Source organism: Microcaecilia unicolor, chromosome 6 (assembly GCF_901765095.1).
Source record: "Microcaecilia unicolor chromosome 6, aMicUni1.1, whole genome shotgun sequence".
Lineage (NCBI taxonomy): Eukaryota > Metazoa > Chordata > Amphibia > Gymnophiona > Siphonopidae > Microcaecilia > Microcaecilia unicolor.
The window spans coordinates 70129430-70150370 of NC_044036.1; positions in this window are offsets into that span (position 1 = coordinate 70129430).

Genomic DNA, 20941 nt, shown 5'->3' on the forward strand with positions numbered 1-20941 from the left:
AAAGTTCAAATTAAACCAACAGTCAGGTGCTATCCAAGTACTGTTCCATACGCTGCCCTAAGCAGATGATACTTTAAAGCTCTCTTATATGCTGCTGCATCTCTCAGCAGCCTGAGTGTCATTGATAACCGATTCCACTCCCTTGGTGCAGCAATCAAAAAAATGCTATGCCTAGACTATTCAAAAGAAAAAGATCATAGGTCAGGGATGACATGGAAACAGGCATTCTCAGAATAGAAAGAGCACAAAGGATGATACACCTGAAATAGCAACCAATGCAGCTTTACAAGAGAGGGAGAATTACATTCAAACCAAAGACAGAGAGCAAAAGATGTACCACAGAATTCTGAACAATCTGTAGAGAATGCCTGCAGGCATCAGACAAGCCCAAGTACATAATGTTACAGTAGTCCAACTTAGCTAATACCATGACCTGAACTACCGTCTGAAAATCATCTCTGGAGAAAATAAAACTTCAATTTACTTAACAGGCAGAGCTTAAAATAGGAATTTCTAACCACAGCCCATACTTGCATAGGCACCCCGTATAAGAGGCTTGCCCAACCATGACCTTCTTCCCCTGCTGCCCCCAAAAGCGCAGGGCTCCCGACAGCCCGACTCCTCTCCGTTCCTCCCCCCGCATGGGCGTGTGTGTGTTTTACCTTCCGTGGAAGCGACGTTAGTGAGGAAGAAGGCACTGCGGGCTCGCCTCCGGCTTCAGCTTCTCCCTTCCCGCTTCACACAGTGTCCCGCCTTCTCCGATGATGCATTTCCTGTTTCTGTGAGGGCAGGACACTGTGTGGAGAGAAGGGAGAAGCTGGAGGCGAGCCTGCAATGCCTTCTTCTTTACTGATGTCGCTGCTACGGACAGTAAAAGGGTTAAACACTTGGGGGGGGCAGGAAGGAACGGAGAGGAGGGCTGTCGGGGAGCTGAGGGAGGGCAGGGAGAATCGCTGGACATGGAGGGGAGGGGGGAGAGAAGAAATCACTGGACATGGAGAGGAGGGGAGGGCAGGGGGAGAGAAGAGATCACTGGAGAGGAGGGGAGGGCAGGGGGAGAGAACAGATCGCTGGACATGGAGAGAAGGGGAGGGCAGAGGGAGAGAAGAGATTGCTGGAGAGGAGGGCAGGGGGAGAGAAGAGATCGCTGGAGAGGAGGGGATGGAGGGGGAGAGAACAGATCGCTGGACATGGAGAGAAGGGGAGGGCAGGGGGAGAGAAAAAAGATTGCTGGAGAGGAGGGGAGGGCAGGGGAGAATTGCTGGCCATGGATGGAGGGGAGGGAAGTCAGGAAGGAGATGCACATGGATGGAGAGGAGGGAAGGGAGGAGAAATGCTGGACATGGATGGAGTGGAGGGCAGGGAAGAGAGGAGAAATGTTGGAGAAGGATGGAGGGAAGGAAAGACAAAGGAAGGAGATGCACATGGATGGAGTGGAAGGGAGAGAGGAGAAATGCTGGTCATGGATGGAGGGGAGGGAAGACAGAGGAAGTAGATGCACATGGATGGAGGGGAGGGGAGTGAGCAGAAATGCTGGATATGGAGCTGAATTTAAGGGCTGGATTGGAACACTTTGAGGGCAGATGTTGAAACTGGAGAAAGGATAGGGAAAGGGCTACAGATGGTAGACAGGACGCATAAGGACACAGAAGGATGGTGGACATGGTGAGAGAAAAAATATCAAATGGAAAGAAGACACTGCATAAAACAGAAGACAATGGGACCAAAGCTAATAGAAAAACTAAATGCTCAGACAGCAAAGGTAGAAAACATTTTTTTTTATTCAGAATATGTCAGCTTTTGGAAATGTACATCTGTGATATTTTGCATGCAAGTTTCAATTTTTCTAGTATTGCTGCATGCTGAGTCTGACTTCTTGAGGTAACTTTCCAGTTCAGTATTTTGCCTTCATATCTGTTGTGTCATGTGTTTTTCATGCGTGATCAAGATGCAGTATTCTGCTAGCATGTAGTATTTGCAGCCCGTTTTGTTTTGTTTTTTTGTTTCACTAGGTTGTGTACTGGTGTTTTAGAGCCCGGTGTAATTATAGTGCTGCCTTTCCACGCATAAGGTTGTAGCTCGTCCTGTCCTTGGAATTAGTGCTGTTATGGTTTGTTAAGGTTATGAGTGTGTTTTTGCACAAGTTTGTGTATAGTGTTTTGCAGTGGAGAGATTGTGTGTTGGCCTTACTGAGGTGGCACCAAAACATCAGAAAGGGTGTAGAGCCTAAATCATGACACATTACCTCTTGAAGGATCTACATATGGTCATTAAAAGGAGCTAATTGTGAACACTATCCACCCTAAAGGGGTGTTTTGTGGCTGTACATGAGAATTGTGATATTATGATCCTTTGTTTCAAATTGTTGACGGTCTGCATTTTCCGTATGGGTGGTATATTGGTGTATTAGGGTCTGCCCAGTGTAATATTTATGGTGCAGTAAGGTTTTGAGTGTGTTTTTGCACAAAGTTGTGCATAGTGTTTTGCAGTTGAGTGATTGTGATTAGTATATGCTTTGAGCAACCACTTTATTCTTTGACATATGATACATATCTAATATCTAAATTTAATAAAAGATATTAATTGTGCCTATTTTATTTTTACTTATTTTTTTTCTGTGTGTTGTCAGACAATTATGGATGTAAGCTCCGCCCCTGGCCCCAACCCTAACCCCACCCCCTTTAGCTCCCCAAACAGTTGGGCCACTGACCGCCTATGCATACTTGGGGTTTAAACTTCAACAAAGAGTCAAAAATAACCCCAAGATCAGGCACTTGACAAGAAACCACCAATTTTATAGAGACATATATGTGAGGCATAGCATAGGGTTATACTTGTGCTGGGCTGGAAATGAGCCTCCCCTCCTCTTGGAGGAGCTGTGTTTCTATCCCTATCTCTGTCTTTGTGGAATGGATGTTTGCTCTGGTATCTCTTGTTTTGGGAGGCAATTCTATAAGTGGGAATCTCTTTGAGGTGCCCAATACAGGGCAAGGAGTGCCTATTCTATAATGGTATCTGAACACTCCAATATCATTATAGAATATTAGCTTAAGTAGATATGGGTGAACCTAAAATGTACACACCCACAGTTATACCAGCCATAGACCTGATGTAACTGTGGGTGTGTAAATGCAGCTAGGACGTTTATGAGCATAAAAATGATTTTTTTCCTTGCATTTACATATTCATATGGTATACATGCAAGCATGTAATTATAGAATTACCCTTCATGTCTATTTGTTGGGTGTGGGTCAGAGGCTGACCGATTTAGGTTTTGGCGCTAAAACTGGCCCAAAATTCCAATTCAACCTTGTTTCGGTTTTGACCAAAAATGCCAGTGAATTTTTAGCTGAAACAAACTCCCTCCCCTATCCAAAATCGCTGCCCCCTCTCTACCCCCTCTCCTCCGGACCAAAGCGCACCACCCTCCTACCACATCTAAGCCCTTCCTAAACCTACCTTAGAATTCCTGGTGGTCTAAGTAGCCTAACCAGGACAGGAGAGATCCCCAGTCGCTTCTGTCCCTACTGTCAGCCATTTTGAGATTGAAGTGAGCATAGGCATGAGACAGCAGGGGCAGGTGTGGCTGGGCATTGTTCCTGCCCCAGTTAAGCCACTAGATCACCAGGATTTAGAGGGGAGCTCACAGTAGGGTCCAGATGTAAATGAATGCGCCTACTTTCCCTGGTGTAATTTTCTAAAAGCACATAGGTGCAAGGAGGCTCTGTTTGGTCACAGGAGGGGGAGAAGGGAAGCTCTGTCTGGTCACAGGGCAGGGGGTGTGCTTTTCACGGGGTGGGGCTGGGCTGGTTTCAGCTTTGGCCAAAACCGGGTGGTGAATTTCAACCGCAGATTTGATTTTGGCCAAAACTGAAAAACCTGGCTTTTGTTAGCTTTTAACGTAGGTGTTCCTTTCCTGGAAGTTTATCTGCCTTACTGCTGGTATGGTACAGTGCTAGGTCATTACTTCTGTTTCCTGCCTGTTTTCTGTTAGAAACCCTTCTCAGTGGCCACCTATGGCACAGCTGGGATCCTTAACAATATGCACCTATGCATTTTTATCAAATTGCACCAGGGAAAGTCGGCACATTGCATTTATACCTGCTTTAAGGCAGGCATAATTATATGTGTGTATCTACCAGCCTGGTAAGATTATGTGCATATGTGTGTATATACACAATGCATATATAAGTACCAGTGCTGCTCCTCTCCACCCCAGAAATGTCTTTGCTTATATTGCATTCAAGTATGTCTACTTTTTACATGCAAATACCAACACAGAGTTTTTTAAGCTCCTACTTTAGCATGTAAAATGCTGTTCTATATGCTTAAGTCCCTTACAAATTTACCACCACAGCTTGTAATATGTTAAAACTTGCCTGCTTGAAACTTTACACTGAAACTTGCTCTGCATTTTTTGAAGTGATGCTGTATGTTCTATTGCACCTTGAAAGAAGACATTTTTAGCCTTTGTGTAAGGAGACACTGCAATTAAAATATATAAAGTTTAAAAAATACTCAAAGATATAAATATGTGCTATTCAAATACTACAATATCCCAGTGTCAATGAAAATTAAGAAACAATTATGAAAATACTCTAAACCTCTCATGAAGAAAAATGAAAAGTAGTACATTAGTGCAGGGGCATAGCCTGAAACTAAAATGGGCCTGAACCTAAAATGGGTAGGCACAAGAACTCTGCTCCCCACATGGCATCTTTCCCTCCCCTCCTCCCCAGGCGACCATATGTCTCTCAACTCCCCCTCCCCCTGTGCCACTGCATTAGTGAAACGTGTCATTCTTATAGATTTAGGATGATATTTAAAAACACTTATGTGTTTGACAGTGGATGCCTACTACATAAATGCTTTTTTAATGGTTTTCCCCAGGAAGTAAAGACTAAATATTGGCTGTATAAAATAGTAATTCTAGTTTTAGGCGGCAGGAAGGCACAAAAATGGGAGTATTCCAGTCATAAGTAGCCACATATGCACATAAATGACCTCTTATAAAATACCAATCAGCAGCAAGTACGTGCCAATTTGATGGCATGTGATTTGCCAGTGGGTGTGCACATAGGCAGATTTTGGGCAGAATGCAAAGATATGTACATAAATTATAAAATACTATCATTTACATGTGTATTTATTTAGATTTTGCTCACACCTTTTTCAGTAGTAGCTCAAGGTGAGTTACATTCAGGTACACTGGATATTTCTCTGTCCCAGGAGGGCTCACAATCTAAGTTTGTACCTGAGGCAATGGAGGGTTAAGTGACTTGCCTAAGATCACAAGGAGCAGCAGCGGGATTTGAACTGGCCAACTCTGGATTGCAAGACTGGTGTTCTAACCACTAGGCCACTCCTAAGTCTGGGCAGCTGCAGGAAGGGTATAAGTGATCAAGTTTTAATGTATGTATATTTTTGACCATTTGCGCTAGTTGCCTATAAAAAAAAGTGCCTACTTTTCTTTATAGAATAAACTTAAAATAGGCACTATAATCAGCACCTATAGTGTGTGCCCTGTTATAGAATCACCCTCTATATGGCCTATTGTATACAGCTCCCTGTGGTTTTCTGCACCCAAATCCATGAAGAGTGATATATTTTTGGTGTAGATAGGAAGTGATGGGCTGATGTGTACAGACTAGGAAAAGGACCTCAGGGTGTCTGAAGATCTCAAGGTGGCTGAATTGATTTGCTCTTTTCTGACACTGACAATTCAGATTATGACCCATGAACTGCATGTCTAAAGGCTCATACTTAAGAAGCCTGACAGCTGCATCTTACTTGCTAAAATCTCTGCTTCAGCCTTCTGTGTATACATTCTGCTGAAACTGTGAATTCTGGGTCATGCTGACTCTTAAGAGCACTATTCCACCCTACCTGACAGAGGGCTAGATGCACTAAACCTTAACAACCCTCAAACAACCCTTTAACGAACGAAATTCCCAACCATTGCATGCATTAAAGGCCTTTTTCCAACGAAGCAAGCAGCTAACGAAAACGGAGTAACTACCATTGTAATGTGGGCGATTCGGGTTGCACTAACAATACAGACGATTACACCGAATCATTTTCCGCAACATATTTAACGTGTGGTTAGAGCAGTTGTAAAGGCCTTAGCTGTCATCTCCCCGCTGCCCCCTGTACCAGAAAAATCAAAGCTGGCATGTTTAAACATGAAAAGTGAGGAAAAAAAATAAAAACACCACAAACACTGGCTCCCCGCTTTCCCCTGCATTACTAAAAAAATAAACATACCTTAAAAAAGGATCGGGAGGAGACAAAGGCGCTCGTCAGAAGGGTCCTGTATGGACGGCCTTGCCCCCCCCCCAGATCGCCGCTGTTCCCCGCTTCCGCCCTTCACTAAATTAAAAACTGAAAATAAAAAGTTAAACTTTAGCAGCGCCGGGCCCCCCTCCCTTCCTGTGTTGATCTTCTTCTTTTCCCAACACTGCTCCGCCTCCCGCCATCCTCCGCCCCTTGCTCCGCCCCCCGAGTTCATCGCCACCGTTCCCCCCCTCCAAAGGACCCCCCCTCCGCCTTACCGGCCGTGCAGCGCCTCTCACCTTTGTGTGAAGGCGCTGCACGAGATGAAACAACGGATTGTTGCTCCCTTCTGCCTCCACCGACGTCTCTCTCCTTCTTCCTCATGTGCACGCCCTCCTCTGATGTAAGTTTCCTATATTTCTTATATCAGAGAAATAATTACCACATAATTACAGCCCTCACTGATACCAGGTTGTCAGAGGGGGCCATGTAAGAACAGACTCCACTATAAACATTTGGTAGCAAAGGATTTGGTATGAACATGGGTTCGATTGATGTAAAGTGGAGTCAGGGTTTATGCTTTACTTGTTCCTCTGGGATTAAATGTTGTAGTGTGTCTTTGCCAAATATAAATAGATCTGAGATAGGGTTATATTTTTAAATTTAGGTAAATCCGAGCTCAGTGAGAGAAAGGAGTGGAGGAGTGGCCTAGTGGTTATGGTGGTGGACTTTGGTCCTGGGGAACTGAGTTTGATTCCTACCTCAGGCACAGGCAGCTCCTTGTGACTCTGGGCAAGTCACTTAACCCTCCATTGCCCCATGTAAGCCGCATTGAGCCTGCCATGAGTGGGAAAGCGCAGGGTACAAATGTAACAAAAATAAAGAGAGAAAGATATATATATTATTTCTGCTAGCAGTGAATTATACTATTTGTTTTGAATTCCTTTTTTTTCCCCAGTTTCTGTTTCAGTGACAGGATTGCAGGAACTGTTCAGTGTTCAAATACGTTTTCAGATTCAGCTGTCAGATTTCTGAAACTGATATTTATCCACTGTTGGAATTCTCAAAATTTTTTTTGTTTGCTAAGGTGTGAAAGATCTTTTATTTCGAAGGATTGATTTTTTTTGCTTTGCATCGCCAAAGAAATCAGTGCAGGATTCTTAGCAATACGATATTTGGGTTCAGCTGCAGATTCCCTGAATATCGAATTTACGGAAATTGTGATTAATTCCGTAAGTACCTACAGACATACATTTGTAAGTAAATTTGACTATATTGTTTAGAAAGTCTGTTAGGTTTTCTTTACATTATGGCCACACCTGTTGAAATTGTTTCCCTACTCAGAGAAAAGAATTAGGAAATACCCAATAGCATGATTGGAACAAAAGACAAATGTTAACTGTTACTGAGAATAATTGTTTGTTCCCTCATGTCCCACTTACCCCTCTTGCCTGCCTCTTTAAACATTCACTTTGAACTTTTGCACTTCTATCTGTATGTCGGCTTTGCTGCAGTAAATTATACTGAGTTTCCCATTGAAATAGCTTAGTCCAGGCTACCTCATATACTGCCTAAATTACAGAACTAGCTACTGTGTTATATGTCACCTAATTTAAACATTTGTAGCTATTAGATTGAAGATTAGAAATTGTCCCACATACACAGGAATTGTCCCACATACACATGAGCTGAGTCTGTGTGTGCTCAAAACTTTTGTGAACTTACTATCTATGTCTGTATTTATGTACAGTAAGTGGATAGAGACTGATCACATCTATCCACTCTGATTTTTTGTTTTATCTGTTTATTTCTTATTTCACATCTTTGTCTTTGTTTGAACTATTCATTTTGCTTACTTTGTCTGCTTTGAATCATTAATGAATTGTTACTGGGACCCATGTTCTTTTATTACCAAGAACTGTTTTATATCCTAATAACTTTGATTAAAGACATCTGTACTTTCTTTTCCTACTTCCTGGCAGCGCTGGAGTTAAAGCCGCAGCTCATAGGCGGTCTGTGGCCCAACTGTTTGGGGAGGCTAAAGGGGGCGGGGTTAGGGGTGGAGCCAGGGGCAGAGCTTATAGCCACAATTAACACAGAAAAAAAATAAGTAAAAATAAAATAGTCACAATACCTTTTATTAAATTTAAATATTAGATATGTATCATATGTCAAAGAATAAAGTGGTTGCTCAAAGCATATACTAACCACAATCGCTCAACTGCAAAACACTATGCACAACTGGAAAGTTACCTCAAGAAGTCAGACTCAGCATGCAGCAATACTAGAAAAATTGAAACTTACATGCAAAATATCACAGATGCACATTTCCAAAAGCTGACATATTCCAGTTAATAAATTCTGAATAAAATACCTTTTTCTACCTTTGTTGTCTGATCATTTAGTTTTTCTATTTGCTTTGGTCCCAGTGTCTTCTTTCCATTTGATATTTTTTCTCTCAACATGTCCACCATCCTCCTGTGTCCTTATGCGTCCTGTCTACCATCTGTAGCCCTATCCCTATCCTTTCTCCAGTTTCAGCATCTGCCCTCAAAGTGTTCCAATCCAGCCCTTAAATTCAGCAATTTCCCCTCCATCCAAATCCAGCATGTCTCCCCTCCCCTCCATCCATGTGCATGAACTTCCTCTGTCTTTCCTCCCCTCCATCCATGTCCAGCATTTCTCCTCTCTCCCTTCCACTCCATCCGTGTGCATCTCCTTCCTTTGTCTTTCCTTCCCTCCATCCTTGTCCAACATTTCTCCTCTCTTTCCTCCCCGAACATCCATCCATGTCTTTCTCTTCTACCCTTCCATCCAGTGTCATCCCTCTTTCTCTCTCCATCCTTCTACCCATTACCCTCTCCCAATCCTTCCGTCTATTGTCTCCCTCTCCTTCCATCCATTGCCTCCCTCTATCTCCCATTCCTTCTAAACAGTTCTCTCTCTCTCTCTCGACCCTTTTCCATTCAGCATGTCCTCTCTATCCCCATCCTTCCAGTGTATTTCTTCTTTCCCTCCCTACCCTTACGTCCAGTGTCTTCCCTCTTTCTGCCCGCTCCTTCCGGCATTTTCCCTCTTTCTCCCTCCTTTCTACTACTACTACTATTTAGCATTTCTATAGCGCTACAAGGCGTACGCAGCGCTGCACAAACATAGAAGAAAGACAGTCCCTGCTCAAAGAGCTTACAATCGGTCTCCCCCAGTTTCTCCCCAGCAGCTTCTCTCTCTCTCTCCTGCCCATGTCCCCTCTTTCTCTCCCCATCTTTCCACTAATCTCTCTCTCCTCTTCCATCCAGCATCTTCTCTCTGGCTCTCCCATGCTCTCTTCCATGCCCCCTCTTTCTCTCCCCATCTCTCTCTGGCTGTCCCCTGCTCTCTTCCATGTCCCCTCTTTCGCTCCCCATCTCTCTCTGGCTGTCCCCTGCTCTCTTCCATGTCCCCTCTTTCGCTCCCCATCTCTCTCTGGCTCTCCCATGCTCTCTTCCATGCCCCCTCTTTCTCTCTCCAGCTCTCTCTGGCTCTCCCCTGCTCTCTTCCATGTCCCCTCTTTCTCTCCCCATCTCTCTCTGACTCTCTCCTGCTCTTTTGCATGTCCCTGGCTCTCCCCTGCACTTTTCCACTTTCTCTCTCTCTCCTCCAGCATCCTCATGCATCCCACCTTTCTCTTCCCTCCCCTTCTTGCTCCCATCACTCTCACTCCTTTCTCCACCCCCCTTTTCCCATTCCCTGCCATTGCTTTCCTTCCTCCCTCTTCCCCTTAGATGTGGCACCTCACATCCTCCTCTCTCCACCCCCTTTCCTTTTGGTCTGGCAGCTGGCTGGCATGATGCATCGCCCCCCCCCCCCCCCCCGGACTAGTTCGGTATCACTCTCCCACTCCGCTCCTGTCATGTCTTTGAACGTTGAGGATTCCTTCCGGTAGCAGCAGAATCGGCAATGATGTAAGCGTTGCTTTCAGCCTGCCCCAAAAGCCTTCTCTGGACAGCGTCCCTCCTACGCGGGAAACTGTACAGAGAGTGCTTCCGGGGCAGGCTGAAAGCAGCGCTTACATCATTGCCGATTCTGCTGCTACCGGAAGGAATCCTTGACGTGCAAAGACGACGTGACAGGACAGGAGCGGAGGGGGAGAGCGATACCGCAGTAGTCGGGGGGGGGGTGGTAATGATCGTGCGGTCCACGCACCAGTCGGGGGGGGGGGGGAGGGAGATGTTCAAGGCAGCGGGAGCTGCACCCGGGGCGGTCCGGTCCGCCCCGCCCCTGCTGCACTTCTGGCTGGGGAGGCTTAGCCTCCCCAAGCCTCTTATACCGGGCGCCTATGCCGCAGCTCTGTTTTTTTCCTCCGTTCTCTTGCTATTCTTTATTACGATGTGTTATGTGTGGGAGTGAGTGCAGACTGGCCAGTTTCTATGTGGGCGTGTGTGCAGTTTGTTTTTCTTTCAGGGAGAATTCAGCTGCTTGTCTACTTTATTTTAGCTGTACAGATTACTTTCTGTCCTGTCTGATTTTTTAATTTTATTCCAGTCTTCCGACTGTCCCTATTTACGGCTGATTTAATTGCATTTTGCCCTTCAATTGCTGTGTGTCAAGGGCCCGATTTACAGAGCAGAGGAATGTTTAAAATGCAATACAATCTTTACTTTCAAAATTATAGGCTGTTTCTTGACTGTTTGCTTTATTACGATTTGAACTTTTTTACAGCTAAATTTTCTTAGATTGAATTCAAAGCTTCCTCATAACTTGTTCTGAATTCTCTGTCCTATGTTTCTTCACTGGACATTACTTCTTATATTTACTTACAGGCTTATGATTTCTACCTTTACCAGAAATGTGTGTCTAAATGTGTTTAATTCTTAGGTCTCATGAGAGAGCCATGCATCTATATCCTAAGTAACTGAGACTTCACAGACATACCTCCCAAGAACATTATACCTAAATGAGTTTTCCCTGACCCTGGTTTGTGCTGCTCTATTTTGCTTTTATCTGTTTAAATTGCCTTCTTTTTCACTGCAAAAGAGCTACCTTGTTAGAAACTTTATATTCTTTGAATTTGAAAACTGTTTTTTTTTATTTTAGCCACAAGAGGGAGCTACATAATGATTTACATTTATGCTTTGCATCATAGGGAGTTTAATTCTATGTGAAAGGTTACAGAAAGGTTCAATTAAATGAGAGATTGTAAAAGTTGCTAGCTGTCCATGTGCCAGTTGGATATTGTTTAAAAGTCACATGGCAGAATATCTAGAAAGTACACTGTACATTGTGATGGTCAGAGCATGTTGATGTATGTGTAGAGGTATGTTGAAGTGTTTATCAATGGAAATGTATATGAATTATGGTGCACTCTTTTTTAATAGGCTAGAATAATAATTGATTTATTATTCCAAATTAACTTCAACTAGATTGGCTTAAAGTATCAAACCTGAGAATAGTATTGTGCTAATGCCTTTTTCTGCTCATGCCAGACATAGTAACATACATGCATAAAGGAATCCTGTGCAGTAGGAATGGATCCTCAGAAGCTTAGCCGAAATTGGGTGGCGGAGCAGGTGGGGGAAGAGGGGTTGGTGGTTGGGAGGCGAGGATAGTGGAGGGCAGACTTATACATAGTAACATAGTAGATGACGGCAGAAAAGACCTGCATGGTCCATCCAATCTGCCCAACAAGATAAACTCATATGTATATACCTTACCTTGATTTGTACCTGCCTTTTTCAGGGCACAGACCGTACAAGTCTGCCCAGCAGTATTTCCCGCCTCCCAACTACCAGTCCTGCCTCCCATCACTGGCTCTGGCACAGACCGTATAAGTCTGCCCTACACTATCCTCGCCTCCCAACCACCAACCCCTCTTCCCCCACCTGCTCCGCCACCCAATTTCGGCTAAGCTTCTGAGGATCCATTCCTACTGCACAGGATTCCTTTATGCATATCCCACGCGTGTTTGAATTCCGTTACCGTTTTCATCTCCACCACCTCCCGCGGGAGGGCATTCCAAGCATCCACCACCCTCTCCGTGAAAAAATACTTCCTGACATCTTTCCTGAGTCTGCCCCCTTCAATCTCATTTCATGTCCTCTCGTTCTACCGCCTTCCCATCTCCGGAAAAGATTTGTTTGCGGATTAATACCTTTCAAGTATTTGAACGTCTGTATCATATCACCCCTGTTCCTCCTTTCCTCCAGGGTATACATGTTCAGGTCAGCAAGTCTCTGCTCATACATCTTGGAACGCAAATCCCATACCATTCTCGTAGCTTTTCTTTGCACCGCTTCCATTTTTTTAACATCCTTCACAAGGTATGGCCTCCAAAACTGAACACAATACTCCAGATGGGGCCTCACCAACGACTTGTACAGGGGCATCAACACTTCCTTTCTTCTGCTGATCACACCTCTCTCTATACAGCCTAGCAACCTTCTCGCTACGGCCACCGCCTTGTCACACTGTTTTGTCGCCTTCAGATCCTCGGATACTATCACCCCAAGATCCCTCTCCCCCTCAGTACCTATCAGACTCTCACCGCCTAACACATAAGTCTCTCGTGGGTTTCTACTCCCTAAATGCATCACTTTGCATTTCTTCGCATTGAATTTTAATTGCCAAACCTTTGACCATTCTTCTAGCTTACTCAGATCCTTTTTCATGCTTTCCACTCCCTCCCGGGTGTCCACTCTGTTGCAAATCTTAGTGTCATCTGCAAATAGGCAAACTTTACCTTCTAACCCTTCGGCAATGTCACTCACAAATATATTGAACAGAATCGGCCCCAGCACTGATCCCTGAGGCACTCCACTACTCACCTTTCCCTCCTCCGAGCAAACTCCATTTACCACCACCCTCTGTCGTCTGTCCGTCAACCAGTTCCTAATCCAGTTCACCACTTCGGGACCTATCTTCAGCCCATCTAGTTTATTTAAGAGCCTCCTGTGGGGAACCGTGTCAAAAGGTTTGCTAAAATCTAAGTAGATTACGTCTATAGCACATCGATGATTCAATTCTCCAGTTACCCAATCAAAGAATTCAATGAGATTCATTTGGCACGATTTCCCTCTGGTAAAACCATGTTGACTCGGATCTTGCAACTTATTGGCTTCCAGGAAATTCACTATCCTTTCCTTCAGCATCGCTTCCATTACTTTTCCAATAACCGAAGTGAGGCTTACCGGCCTGTAGTTTCCAGCTTCTTCCCTATCACCACTTTTGTGAAGAGGGACCACCTCTGCCGTTCTCCAATCGCACGGAACCTCTCCTGTCTCCAAGGATTTATTAAACAAATCTTTAAGAGTACCCACCAGAACCTCTCTGAGCTCCCTCAATATTCTGGGGTGGATCCCCGTCCGGTCCCATGGCTTTGTCCACCTTTAGCTTTCCAAGTTGTTGATACACACTCTCTTCCGTGAATGGTGCTATATCCATTCCATTCTCAGGTGTACTTTTGCAAGTCCGTCGCGGTCCTTCTCCAGGATTTTCTTCAGGGAAAACAGAACAAAAGTATCTATTTAGCAAATTGGCTTTTTCTTCATCATTATCTACATAGCGGTTTGCAGTGTCTTTTAGTCTCACAATTCCCTTTTTAGTCATTTTCCTTTCACTAATATACCTGAAGAAATTTTTGTCGTCCCTCCTTACATTTCTAGCCATTTGTTCTTCCGCTTGCACCTTCGCCAGACGTACCTCTCTCTTGGCTTCTTTCAGTTTCATCCGGTATTCCTCCCCATGTTCCTCTTCCTGAGATTTTCTATATTTCTGGAACGCTAACTCTTTAGCCTTTATTTTACAGACAGAAAGCATTATAACTCAAAAGGTAATCACTGGGGTAGAGTTCAACAGTTCATGCAGTAGATCAAGTTCCAGACAAAAAACAAATTAGAGCAGGTCTGAAATTACACTAATGAGTCCAATGAAATTCTCCTTCCACCAATGCAATGCACTTATTGGGAACAGTGACTTTTATGACCTCATGCCTACCCTTATTAACTCTTAGTTGGCATCCTTCTGAAGCATGCTGAGAGACTAGTCTCCCAACAATACCACCTACCGTTGCATTGCTGGAAGGAGAATTTCATTGGACTCAGTGTAATTTCAGACCTGCTCTAATTTGTTTTTTGTCTGGAACTTGATCTACTGCATGAACTGTTGAACTCTACCCCTTAAAGCAGGCATTTATTTATACCTGGGATCAAGTATGCATGCCAACATCTAGATTTATTTTGATCAATGTGGATTCCCCTTGTAAAATAGGGAATCCATGTCAATATGGTAGGCCCACTCAATCTATTCCCTCTGTCGACTCCTATCACGCTTCCTGGCAAAGTAAACGTGGAGGGGCATAATCAAAAGGGACGTCCTCACAGAACGTCCTGATCCAGGGGCGGGGAAACCCGTATTTTCAAAACAAGATGGACGTCCATCTTTTGTTTCTATAATACGGTCAGGGACGTCCAAATCCTTAAATTTGGTCGTCCCTAGATTTGGTCATCCCTAGACTTGGTCGTTTCTGTTTTTTGGCGATAATCGAAACCAAGGACATCCATCTCAGAAATGACTAAATGCAAGCCATTTGGTCGTGGGAGGAGCCAGCATTTGTAGTGCACTGGTCCCCCTCATATGCCAGGACACCAACCGGGCACCCTAGGGGGCACTGCAGTGGACTTCATAAATTGCTCCCAGGTACATAGCTCCCTTACCATGTGTGCTGAGCCCCCCAAACCCCACTACCCACAACTGTACACCACTACCATAGCCCTTACGGGTGAAGGGGGGCACCTAGATGTGAGTACAGTGGGTTTCTGGTGGGTTTTAGAGGGCTTGCTGTTTCCTCCACAAACATAACAGGTAGGGGGGGTGGGGCTGGGTCCGCCTGCCTGAAGTGCACTGCACCCACTAAAACTGCTCCAGGGACCTGCATACTGCTGTGATGGACCTGAGTATGACATCTGAGGCTGGCAAACAATATTTTTAAAGATGTTTTTTGAGGGTGGGAGGGGGTTAGTGACCACTGGGAGAGTAAGGGGAGATCATCCCCGATTCTCTCCGGTGGTCATCTGGTCATTCGGGCACATTTTTGTGCCTTGGTCGTAAGAAAAACACGACCAGGTAAAGTCATCCAAGTGTTCTTCAGGGACGTCCTTGTTTCTTTCGATTATGGGTTCAGGACGTCCAAGTGTTAGGCACGCCCAATTCCCGCATTCACTACGCCTCCAACACGCCCCCTTGAACTTTGGCTGTCCCTGTGACGGAAAGCAGTTGGGGACGTCCAAAATCGGTTTTCAAGTATACCGATTTGGACGACACTGTGAGGACGTCCATCTTCCGATTTGTGTCGAAAGATGGGCGTCCTTCTCTTTCGAAAATAAGCCCGATAGTGAGCATCACTATTTGTAAATGGGTCCCAGTCTAATGTGGTGTTTACATAAGTATGCCCATCTACACATATGAATGCTGTTATTTACATGTGGAGATGCTTCTAAAATAAGGTCCTTAATATTTAAATTGCTTGGGGCATTTGGGGCAGAAGTCAAATTAATGTGAATAAATACATAAGAAATAAGGAAAATAATAAAACTGAAGAGGCATGACCACGCAGATAAGAGGGCTGATATATAACACCTTCCTTTTATTCCTGATCAGTTTAAATTCATATGTATAAATCCAGCTCTATTATTGCACAGTAAGAACATACTTATGTATTTTCAGATACCTGCATAGATATATTCACATATGCAAAGACTATCAAGAAACACAAAGCTCACAATTATAGCTATTCTCTACATCTTATCATTGCAATTCATAAACAAAAACATTTATGATTGAAATAGATTTACCTGAGTCTCCTTCAGTCTCCATGGCTGAAGAGCTACAAGCACTGATCAATTTGTCATCATCAAAATCTTTCCAAACATCATTCCCCAAATCAAATGTCACATGCAAAGCTTCCAATGACTTTGACTGGCTTTTATCTGCATCCGTCAAGTTAGATATTGAAGATCTTTCAGGATTTGTGTATGTTGTCAGAGACTGACAATTTTTTTCACCTGAATTAATAGGATGTTTCCATATAGAAAAATCTGAAATACAGTTGACAGAAGAGTAAAAACAATTCCTACATTAGCACATGAAATGATGCTGAGTTAGCTACTGTCTTTAAAAAGAGCTATGCAAATTTATTAAGTATAACTTGTTTGCCACCTTTAGTATGGATTTTGTTATTTATTATTTATTTTAAACCCTTCTAACCCACCTATAAACTAGGCAGTTTCCATAAAACATACACACCAATGTAAAACAAAACATTATCAATTAACAGAAAAATAACATAAAATACTACTAGTTTTTTTTATAGTAGTTTTGTTTATTTTTAATTTATTCACCAGCAATCATGACTTTCAATGTGCTGCAGATCAAAATTCCCAAGGCAGGAGACAGGGAATAAAAAAAACTAAGGAGTCTGTTTCCTAAGGGGTACAAAGGTTTTGCTGTTATCTTGCATTAACTGCAAATTTTAGTGTGCTTTAATGATGAAATATTAGCATTTGCTTTTGTGAAAAAAATTAGGGATTAAAGGATCGTGGATTTAATATACTACATTTCTGTGGTACAACCAAAGTGGTTTACATTTATTATATGCAGATACTTTCTCTGTCTCTAGTAGGCTCACAATTTAAGGCCCCTTTTTACAAAGCTCTGCTAGCAGCTGTCGTGCAGCAATGCCGACACAGCCCATTCAAAGTGAATGGGCTGTGTTGGCATTATCGCGCAGACAGCCAGTAGCGTGGATTTGTAAAAAGGGGCCTTAAATTGTGGTGCAGGTCCTCAAGAGACTCTTTCTTTTCCCTTTGTTTTGCTTCTGCTCCACTCTGGTTTTGAGGGAGCTTGCCGCGGTTGTTCAGCGGCTTTATCTGAGTGTATTGACAGAATGAACCCTTTTCTGAACCACTGGCAGTGTTTCCTCTGTCAGCCAAGTATTGCCTGTTTGTCTTTGTCCTGCTAGGGCATGCCCTTTGCCTAGTCTATTGTGTTCTACTGTATGCCATATGTTTGCATTACGCTGTTAATATTGAGATGCGCAGCTAGGTTGCATATGCTTGATTTCCCTATACATCTAGGCTCCTTATGTTTGACTTCCCTATACAGCTAGGCTGTTCTACTTTACCTTATTCTATGTTTTATGTTTGCCTTGCTTCAACTAGGTTAGACTGTATAGCTAGGCTGCCTGTTTTCCTTTCTGTGCTGTTTGGCTACCCTTTTAGTCTTGTGTTTTTGCTACTAATAAAGCTGCCTCAGTTCATCTCCACTTACTACTAATACTACTACTTATCATTTCTATAGTGCTACTAGACGTACACAGCGCTGTACACTTGAACATGAAGAGACAGTCCCTCCTCGACAGAGCTTACAATCTAATTAGGACAAACAGGACAAATAAGAGATCCAGTCCATTTCTTGGGAGTACTCTTAGTTCTGAGGGGACTCGGACTACCCAGAGGTGGTTGGGCGAGTCTCAAGCAACCACCTCTAGGCCAAGGGCTCACAAACGTCACACAGCCCTTCTTCCCCTGGTGGAACGGGTTCAACCGCATGAGCCTTTAGAAGGGCAGAGAGTTCCTCTGCAAGTACCTGCCTGTGCTGGAAGCTGTATGAATGAGCTCCTGGTGAGCAATTTGGAGGTTTGAATTCCAGATTGAGGGTGTATCCTAACTGGACTATTTCAAGAACCCACCGGTCGGAGGTTATGAGAGACCACCTTTGGTGAAAAAACATTAACCTCCCCCCCAACAAGCAAGTCGTCCTGCATGGACACTTTTACTGTGGCTATGCTTTGCTGGAGCCAGTCAAAAGCCAGTCCCTTGCTTTTGCTGGGGAGCAGCGGGGGCCTTGGGTGCACGCTGTTGACGAGAACGAGTGTGCTGGAGGCTGAGCCTGAGTAGGCTGGCGAGATGCAGGAGTGTACCTAAGCCTAGCATAGGGAACACTCAGCGACCCACCAAAATACCTCCTGGTTGAGGAAGTTGTAGCAGAAGGCGCCCAGCGGGAGAGAGAATCCATAGCATCTGTGTGCTTCTTGATCTGATCTACCAGATCCTCTACCTTCTCTCCGAAAAGGTTATCCCCCGGCAAAGAACATCCGTAATTCTGTGCTGGAGTCTGCGCATCCATGTGAGTCTGCGCAACCATGAGAGTCTGCGCATCACTATACCTTGTGCAGAGATTCTGGATGCTATATCAAAAGTGTCGTAAGCGCCCCTGGCCAGGAATTTACGACATGCCTTCTGCTGCCTGACCACCTGGCAAAAAGGTTCGGCCTGCTCTGGTGGGAGGGCATCGACCAAACTGGACAGCTGTCTCATCGAGTTCTGCAAGTGAATGCTCGTGAAGAGCTGGTAAGACTGAATACGGGCAGCGAGCATAGCGGCCTGATAAGTCTTCCTCCCAAAAGCAAGGTTCTAGCTTCTTTGCCTGGGGGTACAAAAGCATGGTAACAGCGACCACATCAACTCAGGTTCACTGTGGATCCAATACTAGGACTCAGTCGTTTTAGGGATCACGGGGCCAGACAGAGGGAACAACCAGTTTCGCATAAGGACTTCCCAGAGTACCTTATGCAAAGGAGCCATTACAGCCTCTTTAGGTGGAGAGGTGTAGTCCAGGACCTCTAGCATCTCAGCCCTGGGCTCGTCCTCCACGTCTATGGGGAATGGAATGGCCTCAGCCATTTCCCGCACAAAAGAGGCAAAGGAGAGGCTCTCCGGAGGAGACAGTCTCCTTTCAGATGGAGGGGAAGGTTCAGAGGGAATCCCAAAGGACTCATCTGAGAAGAAGTACCTGGGATCCTCCTCTTGATTCCCACGAGTGCTCCTCTTCAGTATTGGAAAGCACTTCCCTCAGTGACCTCCGAGACTGTACTTGCTTCAACACGACGTGTTTGATGGTGGTGTTGAGGGGCTGACGCCCGCATGGACTGCGGTGAAGCTTCCTCCACCAACGTCGATGGGGAGTCAACCTGGGTGGCAGCAGGTGAAGGGCCACACGGAGCCGCAGCAGACGTCATGGCAGACACAAGCACCCCCAACGCTGAAGCAGACTGGTGCAGCAGTCCTTTCAGAAGCTCTGGAAGAAAGGCCCGGATGCGCTAGTCGAGAGCTGACATTGAAGGCTACGGGGCCGGTGGAGCAGTCGGTGGCAGAATTGGTTGAAGCTCGGGAGCAGGAACCGGACTGCTGGGAGGTGTGATAAGGCTACATCCCAGATGTATAGAATGAAGCAGCAAAAACCTAAACTACATCTACCAGAAGTCATTGCAGGAGGGAAGGTAGAGGGTGATCACGAAAGAAGGGAATGCATTTCCAGTCCCAACAGGGGGAGCCCTGGGGATAGGCAAGCGGGCCATATACCATCTCCGACCACAAGAGGGAGGGAAAATGAAGGAGCCCAGTTCCCCTGGACCCGCAATCAGTATATCATGCCGCCCACCTGTACTAGAGAGGGGTGGGGTGAAAACCAGGAGGAGGATTGGATGGATTGTATGGAAGAGGGGGTTAATCAGGCTGAGCATGGGGAAGAAACCTCAATGGAATGGGAGCTTGAGAGCACTGAGGAGCGCAGCACCTGAAGGTTTGCAAATCTACATTGTTTGGAATTTATTTTGGTTTAAACCCTGCTTAAATAGAGAAGCCTGCTTTCTTTTGGGGGACCTGTTTGCTTTGGGAGAAAGCCTAACTGTTGGAAAGTTTGCTGGGGACAATTACAAACCTGTTTCCCAAACTGAAACCTGATTATTTTGAGAAACTCTGTTGAATTTGAAAGGCTTGTTTATGAAGGGGGAAAATCCTGCTTGGGGCAGGTACTGTTTGTTTGCTACTGATTTTGACAACAAGGAGGGATTTCAAAAGGACTATTGCCTCCCCCTCAGGGAAGGGGGCACAGACTTTGTGTTTAGTGGGCTGATATACTAAGCAAGGCAGAACAGCCCTGCCTGAGAAGCCCTAACCCAGGGCTCTGGACTGAAGTTTTGGTCATTAACCTGAAAAATAAAGGAATGTTTTGAAGTATCCCCTGGTGGTAGTTTGTGAGGTTCTGGCTATTCGCAGGAGGCGGTTTCCTCCCCCATACTGGAGCAGCGGACCTGATAACAGAGGCCAAGGCGTCGGCACCTCCTGTATGAAGGGGGAGCGGTCCTCCCGGAGCTGACATTTCTCGGGTGCCAAATCCTTTGATGCACCGGAGCTCTTGGCACCGTGTGTCAAGAGGGAATGGTGACAGTGATTCTTCAACTTCAGTGCTGACGAGGATGTTGTTGAATCCTCCCGTTGCCTCGGGGTCGGGTCCAGCAATGAATGGATCTAGGGGGCCTGCACAGCAGGAGGCCTCGAGATAGGTGGAGACCCACTCGATGCCTCACTGCTCCCAGCGTGCTGAGGCCTCTCAGCAGCCATGTGTACCTTTGCTCCCGACGTCGACACCGCTGACCTCGGTTCCGAAGTCAATGCCGATGTCGAAGGACCGGACTGAGCCCCAAAAGGCTTCTCTCTTTGGGATTCTCAAGCAAGTTGTGTCCTCTTTTTCATACGAAGACAGCGGGCACAACAAGCCAGGCTATGGTTGGGCCCAAGGCACTGGATACACCAGGAATGGGTATCTGTACCTAAGATGGTACGGTTGCATTGAGCAC